At 40.4% G+C, this 14985-nt stretch overlaps 1 protein-coding gene across 6 annotated transcripts in view; it reads right to left on the reverse strand.

Moving 5' to 3' along the window:
• CDH18 (cadherin 18) overlaps positions 1-14985 on the reverse strand; it is an 896035-nt gene that overhangs the window by 778602 nt on the left and 102448 nt on the right. The window contains exon 2 of one of the 6 annotated variants that reach the window (XM_065584265.1): positions 854-969. The exons of the other annotated variants lie outside the window; for them this stretch is intronic. The gene's annotated coding sequence lies outside the window, so the exon portion shown is untranslated. The remainder of the gene's footprint in view (positions 1-853; positions 970-14985) is intronic. 6 annotated transcript variants of the gene reach the window in all.

The raw sequence follows: 14985 nt of genomic DNA on the forward strand, positions 1-14985 counted from the left end.
GCTCCACAGAAGTAAACAGAGCTTCTCTGGTTTATAACAACTGAGGATCATGGCCCTAATAAGGCTGAGCAGGTTGTCTAAAATAAAGTCTTGTTGTAGTGCAAGACTTAGAGTTCAGTTAGAACTTTTTATTATTTATATGTATCACCATAGCAACTAGGACCCCTTGTCATGAACTAAGATCGCATTGTGCCAGGCACTGTACAAACACAGAACAAAAAAATATATAGTCCCAGCCCCAAAGAGATTATAATCTAAGAATAGACACTGGATCTACTGAATACAGTGATCCTTGTCTATGCCTTCCAATGTTGCCTTGTGTTTTGGCTTTAGCAATGGCATGTTCCGCTTTCCTTCACACAGGTCTAAGATTTTCATTATTTATGCAATTGATCCAGGAAATCTTTTTTGTAGATGCTGGACCTAATTTCATTAAATATGTGTAGTATGAATATTTTGAACTGATCCTGAGGAGCTTAAAGCACTTTACAGATGTGGGCAAGCATTAATATAATGAATGTTTAAAATAATTTTTTGGAATATATATATAAAAAAAATTGGACTCTGCATGTCTCTGCACATTTCATTAGTCCTATTATCAAAGGGAACAATAAAGTTCTCTTCCCTCACATTTCCCTGAAAGCACAGTCAGGCACTGCCTGCATGTGAGAGAAGGGAAGCTTCATAACAGGACCCACCACTAAGGACCATTTCCACCATGATTACAGCAATATTAGCACATCCCTCATTCTCCCAACATTAACTCAAAATTGGGATGCAGGGCTACGACAATTGTGTTTACACCACTGGGAACTCAGAGAATATATTTGCAACAAAATTAGGCATTGCTTACCAAAGTTCTTGAGGGGCCAGTGCAGAGTGGAAATCAAAACCTTCCCACATTCCTGAGGCCGAGCCAATCTGCTGCAATATTCCTTCCCTGGCCCAAATATGGTGTCCAGAATTAACCTGTGCAATTCAACAAAGACCAATATGGCTAAGCAATTCAAATAGTCATCTAAACTGAGCACTCTTCCAACCAGGCCCAAAGCCTACTTAGACTCAACAAAAGAATTGGGTGCGGAGATTCTGCCACTGTATCGGCAAGTGGGGTAGACATCTATTCTGCTAGTCACCTCCACATTATTCACTATTTCCTCACCACTCTAGCCATTCCTGAACCAGGTGTGAAAATCATAGGCTAGCCCGGAGCATTCCAAAATCTGCCTGCACTTCTGGCAGGTAGGCAAAATGGTATATTTTCTCCTCTCTGGGGGACCATCGAAGTAGGGTATAGCAACATGTCTGCAAACTGGAGCCAAGTTGTTTAAAAATAGCCCATTCCTTACAGAACCTGAATAGAAAGAGAATACATAAGCAGATAGTCTCTCTTTAAATAGCTCCTTATTTTTTCTGCTTGAAATAAAAATGCAACAATCTAACAACTGAATGCTCAGCGTTTTTTTTTTACTTTCCAACATCACTTTGTTGATAAATGATAATGTCTTTAAGTGTAACTTGAAGACACTGTAGTCAAGCATTGCATATAAATGAATGTATTTTGAAATTGAAATAGAATATGTCCCAATGACAGGAGGCTGCTGATGTCTACAATCAAAGTTGCAGGCTATTTCTCTTTCATAGCTGCCTTCTTCAATGAAAATAATAGTACTGGATCTGTTTTCATAATTCACTGGGTAATTTATTTTCATAAGAAAGGAAATGCTAAAGCTGATGCCTTTTATCACTGCAACCTTACTTGGATTTTGTACAGACTAATAATTTTATGTCAGTATACCGTGTTTTTGTAACTGTTAAATCACCACAGCAAAGAGACACATTGTCCACATCTTTAAATGGAAAGCTTATAAATACACAAATAACATTCCATGTCAACTATTTTTACAGGGTTGAATTCACTAAAATTAGCAGCTGTCCATGCTTGTCTTACACTACACAAGTCAAAACATGCTAAATGTTCTCTGATACGTTATGTAAAACATCCGCTGATATAAAACTGAGGTCAGAATTCATGATTCATTTAGTGATTATTTTTACTATGATGTTTCAACTGTAAGTTACCTAGTTCAAGCCAACCTGCAAGAGATTCTTTGCTTGTTTGCATCTAGAGGTAGGAAACACACTCCTTGAAACCAGAACATATGTTTGCATTCCAGGGCTGCTTATTCCATTATCTTTAATGGCCAAACAGCAGTTCCGAAGAGAACAAATAGATGGTGGGAAAAATACTCTATAAACTATTCTTCCTATATCAGTATAATTGCAAGAACTAGACTATCCAATTGATTACATGACCAAGTAATCACCACTGCGGCTATGCAGCAGTTTATTTTAAGGCTGCCAGTTGCTAGCTGGTGGTCTGTTAAATTTAAATTCCGTCATGACTCCCAAACACTCTGAGTCATGGCTCTTGGGAACTGGCCTCATCTCATTGGACACTGGTAAGAAGCATTTTGTATATCTTTTTCATAAAAAACTGAGGGATCTCTGAATACATTTTTGTACATTGGTCTGAGGGTTTGTTTTTGAGGATGTCAACCATAGTTGCCTCTAGAGTCTCCAATTACTTCCTGTCTAAAAGCCTGAACTTTAAGGGGAGGGGGGAATGGGGGCAGCATTGTCCAGCTTGCCAGGGGAAAAGGAATAGTGCTTTGTGGGTAGGGTGAGAGAGAGGCTTATTGCCTTCTGTAAAAGTAGAGTTGGGCTGCGTGGTGATTTTGACTCATCCCCTGGGGACCACAAGGGCTGAGGAGTTGATAAGGGCAAGCCTGGAAGCCCCTTTTCCTTGGACCAGGCAGAGGAACACCCACCCTCCCTCCCCTTGGAGGTGGCAAAATATGAGGTTTGGACAGGACCTGCTGTGGGCATCGCACTAGCTGCTCCTTTTTAAGGACAGCTGGGAAGGAATTTTTCCCTCACCACCAGATTGTCAAAGGTGGAGTTGCGGGGGGGTGGGGGGGGGGGTTTAAGGGGTTTCCACCTTCCGCACAGCATGTTCAGGGAGGGCTTTGTTATGATGAATAGGGAAAGGAGTTAGGCTATGATGTAGCTGCTCACTACATAAGTGTGGGGTGGATGTCCAGTGCAGGTACTCCATAGGGAAGGGATACAGTGACCCAATAAATGGCTTGGAAAAAGTCTTAAAAAGGAGATGTTGGTTAAAGAAGCAGAGTGTATGTGTGTGTGTGTGTGTGGGGGGGGGTGAGTTTCAGGGCTCCTATGACTGGCCTGGTAGGGAGCTAACCTTACAGCCCACCTTCACCCTTGATGGTAAGGTCCCAGCAATGGGTTGGTTGGGGGACCTGAATGGAAAAAAGAAGAGCTGACAGAAGCCCCTGGATAGATATTGAAATGATCATGGAGTTACCTGAACGGTACACTTATCTGCCGGGTAATCCCAGACATCTAATAATAAAGTTGCAGCCAGATTAAAAGCATATCAAGTGTCTCCTGTCCTTCATTTGATATAGACAGACAATGATTAGCCAGTTCAAATGTGACTGCTTAAAGATTAGGCACCTTAATTAGCACTAAGATGCCCCAAATGGATATTTAGCTACATAAATACAGATTTTTGGATGTAACTTCAGCCACATTTTAAAACTAGGGTCTCCTTAATGTGATGGTTCAAACGAAGAAAATTTCCAGAGATCTAGGTAATGATGGTGAAATTATCTTAATGCTAGTCCACTGTCTTATATGAGCACTTATATCTGCTTCCCACATACCCACGCAAACCCGCACACATACCTACACATAGTAACTATCAAATTCACTAGTGTAACTCCAGTGACTTACCACAAGCATATATTTAGCACAAGTTATCTTCTAACCATTGATCCTTCTATCTTTCCTCTATTACAATGCTTAGTGAGGTGAGTATTAGCACTTTAAACATTTGTAGACCCTTTAGCAAACTGGTGACAATGTATCTTTGTAGTGTTTTTTAATGAAGTAGATAACATTTTTTTTCCAATTAGAATTCTGAATAGTTATTTAAAACACTTAATATGAGGGATCTTGCAAATATATTTATATAAATAATATATATACTGAAGAGTTAGACAGATATTTGAATACTTATAAATAATGAACACCTTCTAATGGATACCTGAGTATGCTACTTTGAGTACTTATATATAGAAAATGGATAATTAACAGACTCTAATTAAGTATGTTAAACTGGATAATGCCACTACCAAAGTCAAACTGTGTTCATAAAAAAAGTTTGCTTAAGTTCATAAACTTTACAAGCATTCCAGAAACCTTTCAAGGGGCTATGCACAATTTTCTGGCCTTGTAATTAAATCACAAAAAATTTAGTTTTGCATAGTTTCAATATAAAATCATGGAAAATTTTGTGGGTTTAACTTTATTGGACTTAAAGAAACAATCACAAACAGAAAATCTGTGTGTGGCGGGAGGGAGAAAGCCTATGTGGATCAAAAAAACAACAACACAGGAAACATTTACAAAGTAAAACCACATTGTTTTTCGCTAAAGATTGTCACATTTTTTTCATTTTTTTAAAATGCTGTTTTCATAAAAATCAAAGCATTTCAGAAAATGTGTTGATTTTGACCATTCCCACAGAGGTAAATGTTTTGTTTTGTTTTAAATGAAAAGGCTTTGTTTCAGAACATTTATATTTTGGGGAATTTGATGGTTTGTTTACCCCACACAAGCCTTGACGAGGTTAAGATGGCTAGGTGGACCAATTAACTGCCTAGGCTGCACCTGAGGAGGAACCAGGGCATAATGAGGGTTAATTAAAGAGGAAGCTCAGCTGGAAAGGAATGGGAGGGGCCTGTATAAAGCCTAGTAGCTAAGAGAAGAAGGGGGATGCAGAGAGAAAAACGGCAATCACTCTCAGCGGGAGAGACATACCCTGAGATAGGAAGTATCCCTGGTTTAGAACTGTGCACCCCATGACTGCTCATTGTAGGGTCCCTAGGCTGGAACCCAGTGCAGAGGCCTGCGTTCCCCTACCAGCTGTTGGGCAGTGGCACCGTTAAGGGACAGCAAGAGGAAAGACTGCATGGGACAGTAGGTCCAAAGAAACTGATATTCCAGAAGGAGAGGACTCCAGTGACCTGGCTGGAGGGTCAAGCATGAAGTGGGGAAAATTCTGTCTTGAGAGAGCAAGACAGAGAGTAACAGAGTGCAATTGCAGGAAGGGGTGTCGGTCTGGCAGCTGCTCCTCAGATGCAGCTAAAAGGAGGCACTCCGGCAGTGAATTGAGCATTTTGTGATAGATGGAATTAATGCAAGGAAGAAGAGTTGTATGTACTTGTCTGTATTTTAGATACCTTGAAAATACAGGCAAATCACAATGATACTGTTACAGCAACATCATTCTCACGTGGTCTGGTAATAGTATTGAAATGTTACTCCTGAAAAAGATGTTGAAAAACCATGGCAGCATATACTGTAAGTAGATGTTGATATGTGTGCCCTCACTCTGTTAATCCCCATTGATTTTTGGAAGCATCCATTTTGTGAAGTTATCTTATTGGACAGTTATTTAACATCTTTAGTAAACAAAAGGTGTTTCTATAAAAACTAATGAAGTCTTATTAATTCTCAGAAGCAAGTTTCTTCACGCTGTCCTGCCAATGAGCCTCAAGTCTGACCAGGAGAGACCATCTCTGAAACCTTGGCCACTCATTCCTTGGCCTCTTGACTTAGATTACCAAAATAATGGCTAATTAGTGACAACAATGCATTTGTGTGATGTGAATGCTTCTTCAAAAATCTACTGGAATCAATCTCTGTTTAAAGGAAAAAGAAACTTACAAGATATTCAAATGGTAAAGTTTCTAGTGATGCATCTCAAAACAACTATGAAGCTAATGGGTCTTCTCATAACAGCAGCCACAAAAATAGCAAGCAATCATTAAAAATAGATAAATGTTATATACGTGGAATTATGTTCATTCAATTAAGCATATAGTGATATGCGCTCTGAGGCTGCAATTTCACAGATGGTCCTGGTGATAACACTAATTACTTAGTTTTTGCATAAGAGTTAGTATTGGGATAGGTTCTTACATATGACATTGGTCTAATTATAACTACATGGAATTAATTTCTGCTCTGTTAGAGAAGATTGCTGTTTCTATGATGTTCAAATAGTTTTGACTACCACAACTATCTTTTGATTTTTTTTTGCATGAAGATTGTCCCTCATGTATAAAAGTTAGGGGTTTTGTACATAGCTATGACTGATGGCAGGAAAGGTTGTTTTATACTTTCAGGCTGCTGGAAGTATTTTGTTACAGGGCTAGAATTAACATTGAGTGGGTGGTAGGAAATAGGTCACTTTCTATTTAATGGTCTCTGTTTATGACTTGGATGTAAAGATTTAGTGTGCAAATTGTTTATAAAAGTTTAATAGCTGTTGGATGAGGAATTAATAACGTGTGTAATAATATGCTGTGTTTGAATTGCATATAGAACTTTAATTCTAAATCAGTTTTTTTTTCCCTGACAGGATTACCTCAAAGTTCAGTTCAATCAATATTTTCCAAAAGGGTCGATGAACCTTCTTGTTTACTGAAACAAGAAGCAAATGAGCCTGATTTACTGGAAGGGTTCTAACAGCATAACATGGGCTCTGGACCCTTGCATGGTGGAAAGTCCACCTGGAGCAATAGCCTATAATCATAAACTGCTTGCAAACCCTACAACCCAGAATTTGGTTAGGCCAGCTGCAGGAGGTGTGGGGATCACGGGACACTGGAAAGGCACTGATTGAATGCATTCCCCAGGTCTACTTTGGTGCTGGACCTATTATGGAGTCCTGATTCTGATTTAAATCTAACCAACCCTGATACATTGAAGCAGCAGCCCTGCCATCTGCAATTTCCCAAGAATTGAATTCCCAGCAGATGCAAGTGAACTCAGTTTGTTTCCTACTTCAGATTACATCTACAGGAGTGTACTAAGAACCATGTGTGTGTTTAACATAGGGTTACCATACGTCCGGATTTTCCCGGACATGTCCGGCTTTTTGGGCTTCAAATCCCCGTCTGGGGGGAAATCCCAAAAAGCCGGACATGTCCGGGAAAATTGGGACATGCGGGGCCGGCGGTGCCGAGCCGGGGGCCGGGGCCGGGGGCGGGGCCGGCGGTGCCGAGCCGGGGGCCGGGGCCGGGGGCGGTGCCGGCGGTGCCGAGCCGGGGGCCGGGGCCGGGGGCGGGGCCGGCGGTGCCGAGCCGGGGGCCGGGGCCGGGGGCGGGGCCGGCGGTGCCGAGCCGGGGGCCGGAGCCGGCGGTGCCGAGCCGGGGGCCGGGCCCGGGCCCGGCGGTGCCGAGCCGGGGGCCGGGGCCGGACCAGGGGCCGGGGGAGCCGGGCCGGCGGTGCCGAGCTGGGGGCCGGGGCTGGCGGTGCCGAGCCGGGGGGGCCGGGGGAGCCAGGGCCGGCACCCCAGGGCCCGAGCCGACCCAGGCTGGAGACGCTGAGGGGGCCAGACTGGGCCGCGCCTCCTTCCTCCGCCCTTACCTGCTTCAGGCTTCCCGCGAATCAAATGTTCGCGGGAAGCAGGGGAGGGGGCGGAGTTGGGGCGGGGCCGGGGCTGGGGGCGGTGCCGGGGCCCCGTGGAGTGTCCTCTTTTTGGACACTCCAAATATGGTAATCCTAGTTTAACATAGATATTTCTGATTAAAACAAGTCAAACACTTTCAATCACAGTAACGTTTAACATATATTAAAAGAACAAAAAACTACGAAAGAACAAAAGTAGCATTCTCTGTAGGACCACACACATAGCAGGCTGCATTTGAGTATAAAATGTTAGCTGCCTGAGAACAGGGAGGGGAATTCTCTCTATTTGAACATGCAGTACACATTGCAGCTACAGCAATGCTGTAACTCCTTTGTTTCTCTTTATCAATATGAAACTCCTTTGTTTCTCTTTATCAACCAATATCATTTCTGTTGGTTAACTTGAATGATAGAAATGGAATACAATTTTGAATTCTAAGGAACCAAGAACACAGAGAATCTAGATATAATTGCTTCCTTTAAATAAATCCATAATTTTGATATACTTCATTTTTGATAATATACAGTGGTAAGGAGCACATTTTTATTCTTGTTACTGCTTATTCACTCCTCTTCTCATGCGACTGCCTCCTCTTATATGCAACTCTTCCTTTATCCTCTCCAGCTGTTGCTCCGCTTTTTTCCTCCTGCTTATTCCCACCAGCTGTTTCATGTGAATCTCCTATTCATCCTTTATCTCAGTTGACAGTCTTCCTTGTACAATCTTTAATTATTGCTTTCTCTCCATGCGTAATAGACACAAATGGCTGTTTGAATTATTTTCACAACACTTTGGATTTCACCAGTTTTAATTACCTAGTCATATTGGGTGCAAACAATTTACATACCATCATACTGCAGAAGGATGAAGAACTTCATGTCTAAGGGCCACATTCCACTACTGGAACTATCCAGGCAGTCATATGCACTCTCAGAGAACCTGCTGATTTTAATAGGATTCTGAGTGACAGACTGGTCTGTAGACATAGATCCAATTCCAGGATGTGGCTCTCACAATTACTGATGGATGAACTTGTATTGCAGTGGAGGTGTAGCTCAGAGAAACATCTCAACAGCTGCTTTTATTTCTTGTCCTTTTTTGCAGTCTCTGTATTTGTTTCACATTCTACCTCATTCTATACCCTACATTTTAAATTGCATTATTTTCTTCTATACTCCTTTATTCCTCCTCCCAACCTCCCTTAGTGGCAAGCAAAGACCAAGGCTGTATTGCAACCCCAGACACCCTTCCCCCTCCAATTCAAGATGAAGAACACCATTTATTCAGCATCACTCTGATTTAATGTGTCACCTGGAATTGGGAGATCAATTTGAAGGCTTAAAAGGTAGCCTTGTCTTCATCATATAGGAAGTCTTACAGCTCCTGCCCACTGTGTATTTCCTTTCTCCTCTTACTCCATGTACAAGATCTCATGGGCCAGCAAACTGCCCCCTGGCCTGCACCATTCCCAACACTGCTTGCATACAAAAGAAATAATAATTTGAGTGATTTATTAGCCCAGTTTCACACCCCGAAAGATGTGATAAGCGACGTCATTTTTTATCTTAACATGGAGAGGGGAGTTATCCATTTGGGAACCGCCAACAATGAAATAACATGAATGAAAGACAGAGACTAATACCATTCCACACACTGAAAGAAGGATTGCAGTCACATACAGACATCCACATGCAGTGGAGTTTGTTCTTCATCTTATTACAGACATTTATATAGTACCTTTCAATGGAGGATCTCAAAGTCCTTTTCAAACACTAATTATTTATACCACTGTGAGGTAAGGAAGCTTTATTATGTCCATTTTACTACCTGATGTACACAGAGCCCAAGATCACACAGTGAGCTGACAAGAAAGGGTGCAAATTCCCTGTATTCTGGCCTAATTACTAGATTGTCTTCTCTTTTCTTATTAAATTAACCTCATTTCAAGCAAATTCCCACTCCCCTCATATCAGTTTATAAAGATTTCCATTTGTTTAATGAGGAAGGAGAGGAGAAAACAAAGAAAAAAGATATTAAAAAGAAGATGAATGCTTTTTTTGTTTAATTCCAGGAGAAACCGAATTAGAAGTTCACTTAGTAGAGCCTTCCTGACTATTCAGGAGGAGGGTGGTAATACCTGATCTGAAGCACATTATTGCTCATTTAGAAAAGAGTGCAGTGCACCATACTGGCTAATTTAAATGGCATACTGCAGTATATATGTTAGGTGGCTTAAGGATCTCATCACTTTCTATAGTTAGAAGACAATGCCCCTAAGAAACTGTTGGTTGTAGTAGCTGAGTTCTTCTCCTAACACGTTACTAGATATCCCAATTAAATGTTCTGCTGTGCAACCATGATGCATTTTGGGAGTTTTGCATGAGTAAACACAAAGTTATGATTTCAGAATTTGGCCCACTGTTGTTAATTCTTTATTATAATTATATGGCCAGATTTACAGGTACCACATACTGTTTGCATTGCTTTAGCACTGTGCTGAGTCAATAGTTGCTTTATGTCATAGGAGCAGCAGAAGGCAAGGAGAATGCACTGGTGAACCTAGTCCACTGTGTTTTCATTTTAGATACTGTGATATAGGGCCAGAAATCGTTACACAACTAGCAGGCTAATTGACCCAGATTCAACCTTTAGAGACATATTAGTAGATAATGATTGTGGTTTTTTGTGTATTTACATATATATTGTTAGATGTGGACAATGTAACCAAACAGTTCCTGTCTGTCGCTTTATTCCGTTAATTTAGAGATCAAAGGAGATGTTAACATTTAGATGAAATGTAAATGTAGTAATATCATTGACTTTATTTCTCTTTGAAGTTTGTAGTAAACTACTGTAAATGGTGGGAAATGGACAGTTGCATTATACTAACCCATGTAGCTAATTACCAGTGATGCTTAGGACATAGGTGGTCTACTTCAAAGCCACAATGTTTCACCTATTATTCACCTGCTATAAAAAGGCTGCCAGAGAAGTACAAAAAGAACTCTAGGGCCCTGATCCTGTATCTCAGATCTGCTTAAGCTTCATCAGGGGAAGTTTGAGTCACAAGACTGAGGTCTCCAGTTCCATTCTGGATCACCCTGATATTGGACATTGGATTATAACCTATGGAAATAATTCAGAAAGAACTCTTTGCAACTCTGAAGCTCACCACCTCTACTGTGAAACTGACCTAAGAACTTTATTCGTATCTGTATGTATAATGATTTTTTAACCAATACTCTCTTTTTTTAAAATAAATCTTAGTTTAGTCTAAGAGTTGGCTGCAAGCACGTATCTGGGTAAGATCTAAAATATTAATTGATCTGGTGGGCAATGTGCCCAATTCTTTCAGATTGGTAGAACTTTTTTATATGATGAACAAGATTTTCAGTGATCATCATCATATTTGACTGGGCTATCTGGGTGGTAGCCCAAGGCTGGGTTGCTTTAAGGGAACTGTGTTTTGGCTTCTGGGTAACCAGTAAGGTATTGCAGAAGCTGTTTTGTTGCTGGCTTGGGGAATCTAAGTATTAGAACAACCATCAGTTTGGGGGATTGTCTGCCCCATTCTTTGCAGTTTGCCCTGATTGAGCATTCTTAGTGTGGCCTCCCTGGGACCCGGGTCACAGGTGGTTATACATTCTGCCACTGATATCAAGTTCTAGTATGTCATACTATGAACAGAAAGAATCACTCTTCTTTCCCAAATGTAAATCATATTATATTGCACTTTCTGATATAAAATAATAGAGCTTGGAGGGAGAACACATGTCACAATGTGTTGGTTTGGCAGATCTGAAAGAATAGAACTTTTTAAAAAACTGTAGATAAAGAACCCAAGTATTATGGAGGGACTTTCAAAAACAAAAAAGGCTCTGATACAGCAAATCACTTTGTCCATATTCAGCAAAGCACTTAAGTATATGTTTAAACTTTAGGCATGTGCTTAAATCTCATTGAAATCAATAAGACTTAAGTACATATTTAAGTGCTTTATGGAATCAGGATCCACTTAAGCACTGTGATTTGCTAAATCAGGGACTAAATTTATAAAGTCTCACTTGTCAAGAAAAAAAAATAGGAACTGTGTATTTAGAAGGTAATTGGGATGATTAATGAAGTAAATCACACACCACTTGTTTAAGAAGCACCTGACATTCTGAAGAACTTGCTTCACATCTTTGGAAAAAAAATACTGCAGCCACCTTACAAATCACCACTGGAACAATAATACATCAAAATGCTTATCTTTCCTCTCAAAGTGTGCAAATATGCCTCTTTTGGCATTCGCTGAAGGATATAGACCATCAAGTTCTCACTCAGCTTAATATTTTTAGGTTGGGTAAAATCCCCCTACACACACACACACACACACACACACACACACACGATGCACAAACAGAATACGTTATCTGGTCTGACAGTAGCATATAATGTCATCACTTCTTTTTCCCCCAAATCTGTTGTAATGAAAAAATATATATATTTTACATCAACCTCAAATGTTGCTCCATTTGAGGATGTCATAACACTTCTCCTTCAATCCAGGACTCAGATGTCAAGCTGCATCATAAGGCTTTTTAGCCATCGCCTTGAGTTTTTGCAGATTGAGTCTGGAGTTGTCTTTAGCTCTGGCACATTTTTAAAGAGATGACTGGCTGTCCTGCCTGTCACCTTCCAGAATGCTATTTCTGTTTTGAAAAAAAAGCTAACTAGATTATTTTGAAGTAATGTTTTTACACATTTACACTATGTGTCAGTGTATGTTATGTTTTGCCATGCCACACATACACACAATAGTCACCATTAAAATTAACATTTACAGCAACACTGTATCTGAGATACCAGTTATTTTGTGTTCTAAGTATTGGGTGGGGAGATGAGGATTTACTGTCTCTCAGATACAGTGCTGAGTTAATTGTTGATAAAAGTTGAGATTTAATGGTGACCACTATACATAGGCAACATACTGATACACATACATACAGAGTTCTTACTTGTACAGTGCATAAAAGCAAATGCACATCCTTTGCAGACCTTTTTACAATTCAGTGAAATTTTTCAAGATTTAGAATGAATTCATATAATCCATTTCTTCCTAGGCAAGGAGACCACTTAAGAATATTCAGTGCTGTGTCAGACAGTGATGACTTGATGCATCCAAGTCCTGGTCTATAACAAGACAATTCACACTTGGCAGCATTAGTGAAACTTTCCAGAACTGTAGTGCTGAGATTATGGCTGTTGACAGCTTCTAGCCCCATTAGAGAATATTATGATGTTTTAGTCTACATAACACTAGAATAAGCCTTCCCTGAATTAATTTCACTGTATAATGTTGTGCTTGACCTTTTGTTTCCTTTGTATCATATAATTTTAAAGAGAATGCCTAGTTTTCTTGTTTGCTTGATTAGAACTCTGTATTATTAAAACTCTTTGTAATTGACTCTGGCTTTTATCCTCCATTCTCATTAAAAATATAGATGCCTACATATGCAAAAAACCATGTTTTTCATCTCTTTTAAATACAGTGCTTTAGTAAGCACTTCTAGTAAGTGGAGAAAATCTTTTTATTATGCAGAAATTTGCAATGCACATCAAATGGTATAACAAGGACCTTGTTTCCTTCTTTTTCAATAGTTAGAGTTTCACTACTATTTTTTTTTCAAGTCAGTTTAGAGTCCAAGAAGGGTGTTTGATTGCCAGTGCTCAAGTTCTTCCAGGTACAGCATGGGCATAGGAAAAGCATGGGTTCAACTACAATGTGTACTGGAGCATGGCAGAGAAAATTTCCTCCACAAAGGACCACCTCTAGGGTCTGTAGCCATATCGTATAAGTCATTGACATCACCAACAAAGTGCCAATTATTGCCTGTTATGATAGCAACATAATAATGTGCACACCTGTCTATTATGAGCTGAATTGCAATCAACATGCAGTTCTTCATTCAGAGTTTTTGGTTCCAGTCAGGAAATCCACTAACCTCTGTGTCTGAGTAACTTCCCTATTCACCCACGAAAGCTTATGCTTCAATACGTCTGTTAGTCTATAAGGTGCCACAGGACTCTGTCGCTTTTTACAGATCCAGACTAACATGGCCACCCCTCTGATACTTCCCTATCTTTAGCTCAGGTGGGTCCGGCTTCACTGAGTTGAAAGACCTAGCCTGCACTGTTTGCAGCCTTCTCCCCCTGCCTCAGTCAGTTGTCTCCTTCAAGCCTATCAGCTTTTTCAGTGATACATCCAGAGCCACCCCTCCCTCACCCCCAGTTCTCCTTCCTTGCTGCCAGGGGCACCTTCTCAGGGTCCTCTGATCTGTTAAGGGTCTCAGCATTGGCAATACAAAAAGCGTTAACTTTGGTGTTGCCTGGAAGAAGCATCTCCCCATAATGGCCCCAACTGCTTTGATGTCTACCTGAAGCTATCTTATCTCTTAGTCATCATTTCTTTTCCTGCCAAGGCCAAACCCCAAATCCGCTCTTACTTAGTCTTTTGAGTTCAAGTAGGCAGCAATATAAAACCGATTGGGGAAACTGAGTCATGCATAAACTAAGAAATAATACAGACATTGTCCCAGTGTGTCGTATCCTACTCTTAACCAGCCACCCTAATGTGTAAGTGTAACAAACGTCATCTTCACTGACACACTGGGGTTTGAACTGGGGACTTTTAGAGCTAAAAGCTGTGTAACTACAGTTCGAACTAATGAACCACATTCTGTGGCTGAGGTCTGTAACAACTCATTCTCAGTGCATCATAATATACACTGACCAGTGAGTTAAACAAGTCTTCTCTGATAGGTTTTCAACCTTCTAGAGGAACCAGCTAGTGACTGATCTATACCTTTGTTTATTAACTCATAGGAAAATGACTCTCTCGTTCACTTTCTACTGACACCATAGATCTTGCAGCCTCCAGTCACGCACTGGACTCAGCTCCTCACCCCCATCCTTCATTCTTAGTCTAACCACTCATTAGATGGATTTTCTGTCTAGCCTTGTATAGTTTGGGTTTGCTGAGATGCTTTAGCTTCCATGGTAGAAATGGTATAATCAGTGGATTAAGACTTCCAATATGGTCAGATCAGATAGGATTTGTGTCAAGCTGCCGCTTTGAGTTTAATGTTAGATATCCGCTCCATATTCTTGACTCTCAGAATGACACATTTAGTGCCTGGATGCCATGTTGTTTGACATACTATAAATACATAGGTAGCTAGACAGACAGACCTTAAATCATAGTCTGAACACACTTATTGGTCTCATTCTGATTTTCTAAAATAATCCCTGACCAAATCCACTACTCCATCACATTCTGGGTGATATGTGATGTGGCTGTCACTACCATTTTTGTAATGAGTAGGATTAAACACAATCAACATAATCAAAAATATTTTTTCGTTATATTCTTTATC

Source organism: Chrysemys picta, chromosome 2, assembly GCF_011386835.1.
Source record: "Chrysemys picta bellii isolate R12L10 chromosome 2, ASM1138683v2, whole genome shotgun sequence".
NCBI classification, from domain to species: domain Eukaryota; kingdom Metazoa; phylum Chordata; order Testudines; family Emydidae; genus Chrysemys; species Chrysemys picta.